Source organism: Ochotona curzoniae, unplaced genomic scaffold, assembly GCF_017591425.1.
Source record: "Ochotona curzoniae isolate NIBS_2020 unplaced genomic scaffold, NIBS_Ocur_1.0 scaffold_4506, whole genome shotgun sequence".
Taxonomy (NCBI): domain Eukaryota; kingdom Metazoa; phylum Chordata; class Mammalia; order Lagomorpha; family Ochotonidae; genus Ochotona; species Ochotona curzoniae.
The window spans coordinates 34,778,602-34,790,624 of NW_024467119.1; the positions used below are offsets into that span (position 1 = coordinate 34,778,602).

The 12,023-nt window shown below is 41.4% G+C and overlaps 1 pseudogene; it reads left to right on the plus strand.

Moving 5' to 3' along the window:
- LOC121147485 overlaps positions 1–11,684 on the plus strand; it is a 70,147-nt pseudogene extending 58,463 nt beyond the window's left edge.
- Positions 11,685–12,023: the final 339 nt, after the last annotated feature.

Below are 12,023 nucleotides of genomic sequence, written 5' to 3' on the forward strand. Positions count from 1 at the left end.
GGAAGGGTTTCTAGGTTAACCACTGAACTGCATGTGTCTACAGTACAAGTAAGTGACTTTTCAGAGCTTCCTAGCAGAGGTGAAGTAGTAGGAATGACACTGCTGCATCAGGCATGGATTTTTCTCTGCCTTGGGGAATCTGCTTTTTACTTTGATCCTGTTTTTTTCCTGGAGACTGAAGCTGGGTGTTTTGGAGTAACAGTTTTGCCTCAGATGATGCTGTTGGCTTGGTTTGTGTTGAAATGTGAACAGAAATACTAGAGCCAGATTTGCAGACCTGGACTAGTAATATTGTATTCCACAGTGAGATAAAAATGCCCTGTCTATAGGCAAAATGATAGCTTTCAAACTAGATGACATGGAAAAAGGAAAGAAGAAACCTAAATGGGCATGGGTGAGTTTTGACATATGTGTTAGGAAGTGAACCGAAGAAAAAAGGAAAGTCCTTTTTTTCAGTAGCTTAAATACGATGACTAGAAAAAAAAAAGATTCTGATATTTTAAGCAAATGATTTTAGGTTAGCAGTTCTTTGTGAAAAATGTTTCTAGGTCTCATTTTATTAGCATATTTCTTACATGCATGTGTAACAGGTAGACATTTCTGTGAGAGTATGTGGTCTGTGTTGCTCTGTTGTACATTAAGTCAACAGCAATATGTCATTCAAAAAGCAAGGTGTGAATAAAATAGGTAGTAAGTGCAAACTAATTTGGCTTTGCCAACTACTGAATATAGCTAGAGTAGCCCCAAAAATGTTTTATTGAGAGAATTTTTATTTTATTTCAAAATATGGGTTTGCATAAGCGAAAGCAGAGAGGAAGAGTTGATGAAGTTTTTTGTTACTGGGATTTTAAAACATTTTAATTTCAGTTACATCACAGTTATTTATAAAATAACCTGTCAGCATGCTATTACTTATTTTGTGAAAAATATTCATTATATGCAGAGTCAGTGGAACAGTAGAATATGTAAAGTCAGCTCTGTGATACTATAAGCTAAGGATGACTTATAAGCTTCTCTTACAACTTTTCTGAGCTTAGAATAATCTTTGGTTATGTGGAAACCAAACTGTGCAATCTTAATTGTTTCCTCTCTAGGCTGTACTAAAATTTCCCCCAGCTTTCAAATTGTAAGGCCAAATTGGGTAGAATGCTCACCATTGCCTAGCAACTGCCATTTGGCTTGTAGAACCCGCTGGAGCCCACGTCAGAGGATACAGTCATGCAGCCTGCTCTGCTATACAATAAGTTCATTTTTATAGGGCTTGTTTTACCTCATCAGATGTTTGTCTTTATGATTGTCCTTTTGAACATCCTTCTTTGAATGATTTTATGTGGGTGGTGATAAGCTTTTAAAATAAAAGCATAACTAGCTGTGCCAAACTGTTGTACTACTTCTAATCATTATTATGAGCATACATTTAGCATTGTCTCCCTTCTAGACATTTTTCACTTATTTTTATCTGTTAATCCATTGAGGTAGTGTAATGCGATTCTACTTTGCAGATAAGAAAACTGAGTTCAAGACAGTCTAGTGCCAGTCTGAGTCCGAGAGCAGTTCAAGAGGGTTGGAAAATGAGTGCAGTGGCCTTTGATGCTGTGACAGTCTGTGTCTGAAAGGGGTATTGGAACTGAAGGGCTTAGATGTTCTGACTCGTTTGTTGGTGATTTGTAGTTTGCTTGTACCAGAGCACTCTATGTGAATGTTAACAGTAAGTGCACAATAATTGTTGACTGAATTCTACATTTCTGGGCCCACGTTTTGGAAATTTTACAAGTTAAATCATTGACCCTCCTTGGTCTCTGGTTTCTCAAACAAAATAATAGTAAATTTTGCTTTAGCTATTCTAGTCACAAAGCTCTTTGTTCAGAAGTCATTTCCTGAAGAAAGAATAGATAAAAATCAGGCTTATTTCTTCTTGGAAGTAGAGTAGGTTGGAAGGGGACTTATGAACTTCTCTGCCATGTCTGAGCCTAACCCAGAACTGTATGTAAGTTACCAGTTTAGATGATCTTTCCACTCACGGTAATTTGGGTCCTAGATCTTTTTTTATGATCTTCTGCATTGTCTGGCTTCCCCTTTGCCTTGGCCCTTGGAAAATTCAGGGTGTGGAACTAAATGTTATGATGACCAGGACTACTTTTGAAGGGTTACCTGTGATACCGGCTCACTTTCAGCTTTTATGGAATCCTATTTTAGAATGCTCCGCCTTAAATTCGCATCTGTTGTTTTGAGAACTGTGGTATTTTATAGAAAAAAAAAATCTCTGGCCCTCCTGAGAGTGATTTCTGTTTTCCTCCTTGCCCTTAGGTATTTAAAATATTTACTAGACATATCTGTATTACTTCTGCTTGGCAACTGTAGTTATTACTTTTCTTCACTTTTTTCTAGGACACACAAGGTAAAGTTGGAACTTGAGAATTTTGGAAACCAATCTATCAGCTGAGTTCTTTCCTTGAATTGACTTCTTTTGTGTAGTTGAACAAAATTTACAGTGTTCTTAAATTGGAATAAAACCATATTAGCAATGTTTTGCATTATATTTTGCTTTCTCAACACTGATCTCAGGTGGGGAAGATACAGGAACCTATTGCAAGACTTCTTCTAGCACCAGATTAATTAGAAATAGAACACATTGCTTCTTTTAAAAGTGACAGCATACCCCTTCCCCAGCAACACGATTTCTCAAAACAGGCAGACTACAAAAAAAGGTGAAGAAAAAACTTCAGACGTAGGATCAGAATATGTTGGTTGGTGGAGTGAGCAATGTGGTGGCTGCCTCCCAGCATTCATCTGTGACTGCTCTCCTACCAAGCTATGTCTGATTTCCCTCTGTGTGTTCATGAATTTTCGAGGGAAGCTGGATTCATCTGCTCTCTGTTCTTTAGATCAAGACAACCAGTGTTATTTCATGCTTCTGGTTGTACTGCTGTAAGCAGGGTAGGTCTGTGACCTAAGCCAGTTCATAGAGTGACTCTCAGAACTTTGGGCATTTGGAAACAATGGTGGTTTTTCATTCTTGCCTAGTGTGAACAAGGAAAGTATTTAGCTTCTGGAATTGCTGGTCTCTGATTTGGAGTAATGAACTGAAATGGTGTGGTAGAAAAATGAAAAGGGATTTGGTTCTTGAGTGATTCATTGAATCAGGATTTACCTGAGGCTCATTCCATTTCTCAACTTTTTGGTTGTGTGAGCCAATAATCCTTTTTTATGTTTAAGTCAGTTTTAATAATTCATTTCCAATGAATAAATTTCCTTGCTACATCAAAGCCTTTTGTATTTTTGCCTGGGCCTTCACGATTTTGTTGGATTTTCTACAGGTAAAATTTCCTGTCTGCTTAAATCTTCCTTTCCTCACCTTATATGTAAAGAATTTTGGATTTGCCTGTGCAAACTATATGTTGGAATCCTGTTCTCTCTGCTTCCAAGAACTGGAATTCTTATCTCTTAGATCTAGAGATATGTTGATGTGTCTGGGGAGTGTGTTGTAACCTGATGGGTTCAGTTGCTGCTTGATATGGCATCATTCCTTATCAGGGTGGCTGGGTTTGAGACCTGATCCTGTTGCTGATTCCAGCTTCCAGCTCAAGTCCACCATGGGAGGCAGCACGTAACTGCCCAAGTACTAGGATCCTGCTACCCACGTGGGAGCCTCAGAGGGCATTCTTTGCTCCAGCAGCTGATGTTGCAGGCATTTGAGGAATCAATCAGCAGAGTTTATGTTTGTATTCGTTCATTTGGTCTCTGTTGCTCACTTTCTCTCTCCCCTCTATTTCTCTCTCTCGCTCACCCTCTCCTCCTCTCTCCCTCCACTTTTCCCTTCTTTCCTCTTCCTTTCCTCCTATCTTTGACAAGAAAAAAAAATAGACCTACTCTGCTGCCATTCCCTCTGTCCTGATATTAGGGATCTGGATTCCTCCCATACATACTAGCATGGGTGACATACAATTCTGATTGGTCTCAGAGTCTTTAATCACTTTTGTTCCTTTTTGACTCTAGAAATACAATTTTTCAATAATGCAAATTTTGAGAAAGAGATTGATATGAGTGAGGAAGAATGATCATAATTTGTAATTTTGAGATCGTGTAGATCAAAGGGAACATAGAAATTAGTGATGCTGAAGGTGAGCGGCTTGTTTGATGAGCTTCATTGGATTTTACTATTGCTTTTCCTAATCACTTAGTGCCTTCCTTTTTTCAGTCATATCTTAAGTGTTAAAATATTTCAATGGGACCAATTTCACAGATCAGTCCAAATCTTTCACTCATTGTTAGAAAAACAACTTAAAATGGATGCCTTCAGAATTCAGAATCCATATGTAAGGAAAAACACACAAGTCCTTTGAAACTTTGGATATTTTAAAAGTTTCTTCTAGTCACAAGGTTACGTCAATTCAACATCAGTTTATTTCCAGATTATCTGCACATTTCTTTCTCTCTCTGTCTTAAAATTGACAGCTTTGATATATGTGACTTGATCATGAATGACAGGGAAATGTATTAAATGTGTGTGTTTTTTAAAATGAAGAATAGTTGTGTTCCCTTTTGGCTTTTTTTTTTTTTATTTATAAGATTTTATTTTGACATTTTTTACATAGTTAATTAGGGTAAGAAGGTTCAAGGGCTACATGAAAGTGGATAATACTAGTATGTTTTCCATATTGTTACCTTCATGTTTAAAGGGGGTTATTTAAGGGAGAAGGCCCACCCAATTTCCCACCCTCCCCAGGTCCCGGATGTAGGGCATGCTCTGAGGTTCTTGCTCAAGTGGTTTTGATATTGCCACAGTCATGAATCGCTGTCAATCTTGCCACTCCAAGCACTATGAGATCTTTGAAAAATCCACTGATTGACATAGTCCATCATAGCTGAGATGGTTGCTTGACCTGTTCTGTCTTCTCTCTTTTCTTCGTTAGGGTTCTGAGTCCAGCATTTAGATTAGGAAGATCTCCAAAGAAACTTCTTGTATGTGCTAACAAGTACAGGGCCTGGCACCGTCCATCGCTCCAATCAGCTGGTGGTTGCAGTTGCTGGGTTGGTTCTGTTTTCACTCCCGACTTCCACTGGAACCAATGGGTGTTGCAGTCCAGCCTGGTTCTGCCCAGCACATACTTGGCCCTCACATAAACCAGTGGGAGCTGCAGCCTAGGTTGGAGCGACCCACAATAACCCCCACCAGACCCACTCCCTACCCTGGTTTGCCAGTAAGTGTAGCAGTAATCCAGTCTGTCCCACACCCCATTCCACCCCAGCCGCTATCTTAGTTATCTTAGTTTTATGTCCTGTGAAAGTGGTAACCCAAGAGGGATGAGCCCACTATTTCCCTCCCAGGCCTCTCCCACTCCCAGATTCCAGTTGATGCTGCGTCTAAGCCCAAACAACCCTTGCCCACTTTAATTTTGCTTGCACCAGTAGGAATAATCCGCCGAGTCCGGCTTTTCCCTGATCTGGTCCGCATGAGGCGCACAGGTGTGGTAGCTCTGCCCAGTCTGGTCTGCCCCCATCCCAGCCCATGCTCTCCTGCGGAAGTAGCTGTCCTGCAAAGGAACCCTCCCTTATTCCCCTGCCGGCTCTGCCCACTTCCTTTCTTGTTCTCAGGCTGGTAGGGCGCTGCGGTCGCTTCCGGTACAGGCAACCTCACCTCGGCATTCCATAATGTGCACTAGTCTTTGTTGCGACCAACCCTAGGTCGGCCCACACTGGTGCCTGGATTTGCCAGTGGATAATGTGGACAGATTCAGCCTGGTCTTGCCCCCACATCAGCCAATTGTATGCCAGTGGGTAGCTTTCCATGGCCTTTTCTGGGCTGTTTCCTATCATGTTTCTTGCGTTTACCTGCCGGGTCTGTGTCCTGCCAGAGGAATTGCCCAGGCTCCTCCATCAGAACCTCTCCCAATGCCAGGTTTCACGCTTACCAGTGGGTCCATGAGCCAACCCTATTCAGTCCACCTCCTGTAATAACAGGAACTGTGGCTTTTCCTGTCTGGCCTTCCACCCAATCTGGTTCTTGCTGTTGGATGTTCCAGCCCAGCCATGGTTTGTCTATACCCACATATGGCTCACACATGGCTCAGTAGGGGTTTGAGACCCTGCCTGGTCCATCCCACATCTGCCCTGGTCCTCCAGAACACCAGGGGGAGTCGGGGTCCGGCCCGGTTCGGTGCATCCAATCCCAGTCCACACTTGTGCCAAGGGAGACTACAACTGTTTCCAGATCAGAACGCAGCTCCCCTTCCAGGCCATGTGCCTCTTGGTGGGAACCTCAGCCCAGCTAGGGTTGTCCCCTTTGCTCCCCAACCGGGTCTGTTCCCAGCCATAGATCACTTGCCTGCCAATGGATGCTCTGACTCAGCTTGGCACAGCTCCTCACCTGTCCCGACCTCTGCCTTAGACACTGTGGCTTAGCGTCCCTGGCTCCCACAGACCAGCAGGTACAAGAACCTAGCTCGGCAAGACCTCTGCTCCCTCCTGGTTTCTAGTTTTACTTGTGGGCTAAGGTTTGTTCAGTCGTGCCTAAACTACTCTGTTCCATTACCAGTTGACACATTGGCCAACTGTTGGAGCTACTTTTGCAGGACAGGCCCCAAGCCCTAGCTTCTGCATGACTGGTATTTGGTACTCAGAATTATTAGTGATTACAAGTTTTGCTAAGGAAGAGTTACTGCCTGTTTCAGGTCCAAGAAGCACAATGGGTTCAAACTGGAGGGAATTAAGCAGAAACTCAAAGAACCAAATCCCCAGAGCTCCCCGGCCGGGCGGCCAGCAGGCAGAGCCTGGCACCAAATGGCGCACTGGCCGCCCGAGGACAGCTCAGCACATGGCGGCTGTCCGGGATCCAGGCATGAGACGCCCCGTCCTGAGACCCACCCTTGGCTTTTTTTTTAAACTGGTCTGTTAATTTGGTATATTTGGTACCAATGCTTTCCTTGATCTTATGTATAATGAAATATTACACCCTCAATCTTAGGCCTTAGATTCCTGTAACTTTGTTACATTTGATAGCCAGGTTTTTTGCAAAAGGTCTTTCTACATTCTGAAGTATTATTTAAATTAAAGATTTTTAACTTTTACAGTTTTCATTTCATTGGCTCGGGCAGTTTGCCTTTGAATTCAGATGCATCTGCCAGTTTGAATGGATGCTCCAGAGACCTGCCTTATTTTGTTTCTTTCAAAAACACCTTGTTAAATCTGGTGCTCATGTCCAAAGTCAACAATGCATGCTGAGCTTCATGAGTTACTTGGCTATACGTTAGGTTGCATTTTCTTAATGCTGCCACTATTTTCATTGATTGTTGCAGTGTTAAGTATGTATACGTGTATATACACATTGAGAGAAATAAGTTGTGCATGTGAGTGTGTAGATGACGACCTTTGCTTTTTGTAGTTTAAATATTTAAAAATAGTATTATAAATGGTTTTCACAGGTGAAAATCTAGTAGATAACATTTGGAAAACAAATGACCTCAAAGTAATATATGTGTTGAACATTTAAAAAAAAAACTGTGTAATTTAAATGATCTCATTTTAGGTGAACTTTAAAAAAATGTATTTTTTTCCACTGGTAGAGTATGAAGAGTTACTTTTAAAAGATACTTCGCTCTGAAAATTGACCTAATATTTACTTTTCTTTGTTTGAACCTTATTCGTATGTAACCCGTTCATCCAGAATGCTTAAGTTTTACTCACAGTAACCCATGAACTCATGATCTCGGCACACAGTGGAAGTTGTAGGCTTTGTGCAGAGGGAGGGAGCAAGGAGAGCTTTCATGACAAGTTGGTCTGTTTCTTCCTTGTGGCTCACTTATGAATTGATTCTGTTCTAAACCTGCTCCAGTGCACTGACATCTGCCGTGTAGCCCAGCACATACAGTGCTGCCATGATCACATTGCTAGGGCACATTTTCTGTCTTTATGGAACAGGTAGATTCTTAGTGGCATGAGGTGAAGGTAGAAATAGCCAATATTCAAGACAGGACATAGGAACTCTACAGGACTCCAGGGAATGGTCAGCATGAGCAGGGTCAGAGATGACTTGAGGAAAGTACCATCCTTGGGGAAAAGTCAGCGTCTGAGATTGTGAAGGAACTGATGTTTGAATGATTATTGATGCAGTAAGTAGTTTTTGAGTGAGAGGAAATGGGGCAAAAGAACATTCCACTAGCAGAAATGGCATGAGTCAGTTTCTAGAGGTCAGAAGCGGGGGCAGGCTGGAGAAATGAAGTTCCAGAATAGCAAGTCTGGAATAGTTGTGCATGAAGAAAACTACCAGGTGTGTTGGATCTTAAATGCCAAGCCAGGAGTGTTCCCTTATTTTGCCAAGAACCGCTCAAGGCTGAAGAGCAGTACTTGTAACTGGACTCTGTGGGGACTAGTTGGGACTGTGCTTGAGAAGAACTGAAGGCACCCAGGAATCGCCCAAATGGAGATAGTAAGAGCCTGACTTCACAGTGCAGAGGGAATGGAGCAAAATAGTCAAATGCCTGGCATCCTGCATGTGTGGAATCCATTGTGTTTGGCAGCCTGTAGTAAGAGGAGTATAAGGGAGACTGGTGGTAAGAGTAATGCCAGAGTTTTAAGGCTGTCTCTGGAATGTTGGTTATTTTGTTAACAAAAATTGAGCAAGAAGAAGAAGAGATTGTTTTGGAGAGAGAATAACAGGAGTTTTGTAAAATGGGCTTTACATGTGCTTCCTCCCATTCCACTGCCTCTCCCATAGCTCTAGCAGGCTGACGTCTCATAACTACCAGTGTATGTATAGTTAATATTTAAATGAGCATGTCTTCATAATAAGGATGTTAAATTCTTCTCTAAATTTCTTAGAGGTAGAGTTATAAGCAGGAGCCTGTAGGCACTCTAATTTTGATAAACTAAACATAGTTCAAGCAGATTTTTAAAATTTCTAATTGATTCTTTTGAAACTACACTGTGTGACTCCTGTTCTTGCCGTATCAATAAAGTGAAAAACTTTTACCTAATTGTCCTACAGTAGGACTAGAAGAAGATGGTATTGGTTAACTAGATGGTAAAGTACAAGCACTCAGCAACAGATGACTGGGCGACTACCTTTCCTTTGAGATGTTAAAACAGGTTTAGGAAGATGTGTAAATTGGGGTTGTTACTTTTTGACCTTTGGTTCTTGTCAGATATTTCTACCATTTTCACCTTTTTTTTCATTTTCATCTTTTTAGTCACTTTTATGTTCCATTGTTCTGCACAACTGATAACATGCAGTTCTTTGTCCTTTACAAACTCCTGCTGTACCTCATTGAAATGTTTCGTGAACAAGACAGATAACCATAGGAAGTACAACCCTTTATCAGTTAATACTTACTGCTAGCAGCTGAACAGTGGATTGGGGTTCTCTTACTAAGTCAGTTATACCACACAAAAGTGATAGCTTAAAATGTCTTCTCATCTTACATGTTGGTACTTTTTTTTAAATGCCAGCAGATCTCTAGAGAAGGGGAGAGAGAGTGAAAGATCTTCCATCTCCTGGTTCACTTTCTAAATTGCTACAATGGCCAGACCTGAGCCAGTCTGAAGCCAGGAGCTCCTTCCAGTTCTCCCATGCAGGTACAGGGTCCCGAGGATTTGGGACATCCTCCACTACTTTCCTGGGCCATAAGCAGGGGGCTGAATGTGAGGTGGGGAGCCAGGACATGAAATGGTACTCATATGGTATGTTGATGCTTGCAGGTGGATGATAGCCAAATAGTGCCATTACATCAGCCCCTTATATTATTTTGTAAGTTCTATGCCTAAGACTTCTTTCAGATGTTTTATGTGAGATTAAGGTGATTTTATTGTTCTGATTAGATTTGTTTATTTTTCTCGCACTGCAGAATAATTTGTGAGGTTACTGATTAATTAGCATAGCAGATGTACTTACAGTTAGTGGTGCTGCCTCTTACCAATGCCAGTTTGCCTAGACTGTGGGACATGGGGCGTGTCTAAGGTGATGCCTGCAAGGCTTCCTGCTAGCCATAATACACTTGCTGTCAATGAATGTTTGTAATGGGGATTTATGGAATCTTTCAAAAGCATGGTCAGGATGACATAGTGGAGAAAGAACTCAATTTGTGGGTTGATTATATTCCAGGAGCTATGCTAGAACCACTTTCTGGTTTTCCACGTCCTATTTGTTCAATAAATTTTGTGTCGCTTTTCTTGCTGTCTCTCTGTTGAGACCTTTTATGAAGGTCCAAAACTCCTTCTTTAGATGTAGAATGCGGTGGCTTCTGTGTGATGTGCACATCACGGTCATTTGTAGGCGGGAGCTGCTTTCTGTATGCTGTGCTCCCCTGGTGTCCTTTGACACCTGTGCAGCCTCGTGGCCTTTGCAGGTTTCTCCTCTCCCTCTGCCTCTATTTTTGGTCCGCAACAGAGTTCAGTCCAAGCCTTTCTTCTCTCATGGCTTGTTCTATCTTTCCCCACAAGTTCACTGGCCAGCAGCAGATTCTGATGGCTACCCTCTCCGGCCCCCAAGAACAGGTCCCCTCTCATGCCACACATGTGTCCTGTGACTTTTGTACTTTGCTTTGGGAACAGGCACTTTAGGCCTGTCTCCTCCCATGTGCCATAAACCTCATCTTCCCTTCCTCACCAGGTGTGCTTCACTCTGTGCATTCCCTTATCAGTATACCTCATCCTCCTTCTTGCCAAAATTAGCATCCAGAAATTGACTGTGACTTGTCTTTTCTCTTCAGCTCAGTTTTGAGGTCTGACCATTGCTTTCTCCTCCTTACTTCTCAAACATGTCTGCCATGCTCTCAATTAAGGCTGCGTAGCGTGTAATCATTTCTCAACACAGTCACAACTGTCTCCTCATTGGTCTCCCTGCACTGAAGTTTCCTCTTTCTGCTCTCCATTTTGTAGTCAAAGGGAATTTTCCAGAATATAAATTCTTGAATGGTTCCTCACAATGAAGTGCAGAATTGTTTACATAAGAGTTGAGACTCCGGAATGTTTCAAAGATGCTTGCATGTTCTGGGGATGTGTTTCATCATGTGGTGACCCGAAGGGTTTCCAGCACCTTATGCAGCTTCCTGTGGAGCTGAGATCTGCTCCTTTCCATGTGTTACTCCTGTAAACTCTCCATCCCTTCCTTGTGCCCTTCAAGCACACTGTGTTGAATCCTAAGGCAATGTACCAGAATCGTTTGTTTTCTCATTCATTTTTACATTTTTCACACTGGTGGGTTGGGACTGTGAATTCTTCACCTATAATCTTATTACTTCTAAGTATTAGGATGTAGCCAGTAGATATACAGTAGGAATGTTGCATGAATTAATGAGTAATCAAAGTTTTCTAAACTATCATTTTATACTCATTGTCTAGAGAGAAGTTTTATATGCACAAATAATTTTGAAAATCCACCAACAGATAATTAGTAAGTATCAAAACTCATGTTTTAAAGTAGGGAGTGATGAATTGTTACTATCTCAAGAAACTATCTTTTGAAGATGTATTATAGAAGCATACAGAAGTATTCATGGTGTCCATCCACGTTTCTTTGAAATGAGACCTTTTTGTAACACTTAAGATATTCAAAGGATCAAAAAAACATTTTTTATTGACTCTTTAAATCTTTTCTCCATCTTTTGTGTTGTCAGTTTTATGAGGACTCAGAAAGTGAGACGGATGAATTAAATTTCTGGACATCTGTTTGGCTGGCTGAAAAAGCATGAGGCCATTGGTTCTTTTTCTTTCTGAAACTCCAGTAATAATGTCTATTATATAACTGGGTTTCAGGTGATTCTGGCCTCTTACTGTAAATATTTTGTAACTAGCTTTTGTTTTATAACTAATCCATTGATAGCTAATTTTTAAGAGAGAGAGAGAGAGTGTGTGTGTGTAGTTTTCCCTACCTTCATCAAACAGGTCAGGAGAACCTAGTGCCTTTTTGAGAGTTTTGGTTGTATTAGTTTATAAAGTCTCAAACACCTCCCCCCCCCCCTTTTTTTTTCCTACTATTGGTTTACTAGATGCAGTATTCAGGGAAATTACCTTGTTAACGGTGGAGATGT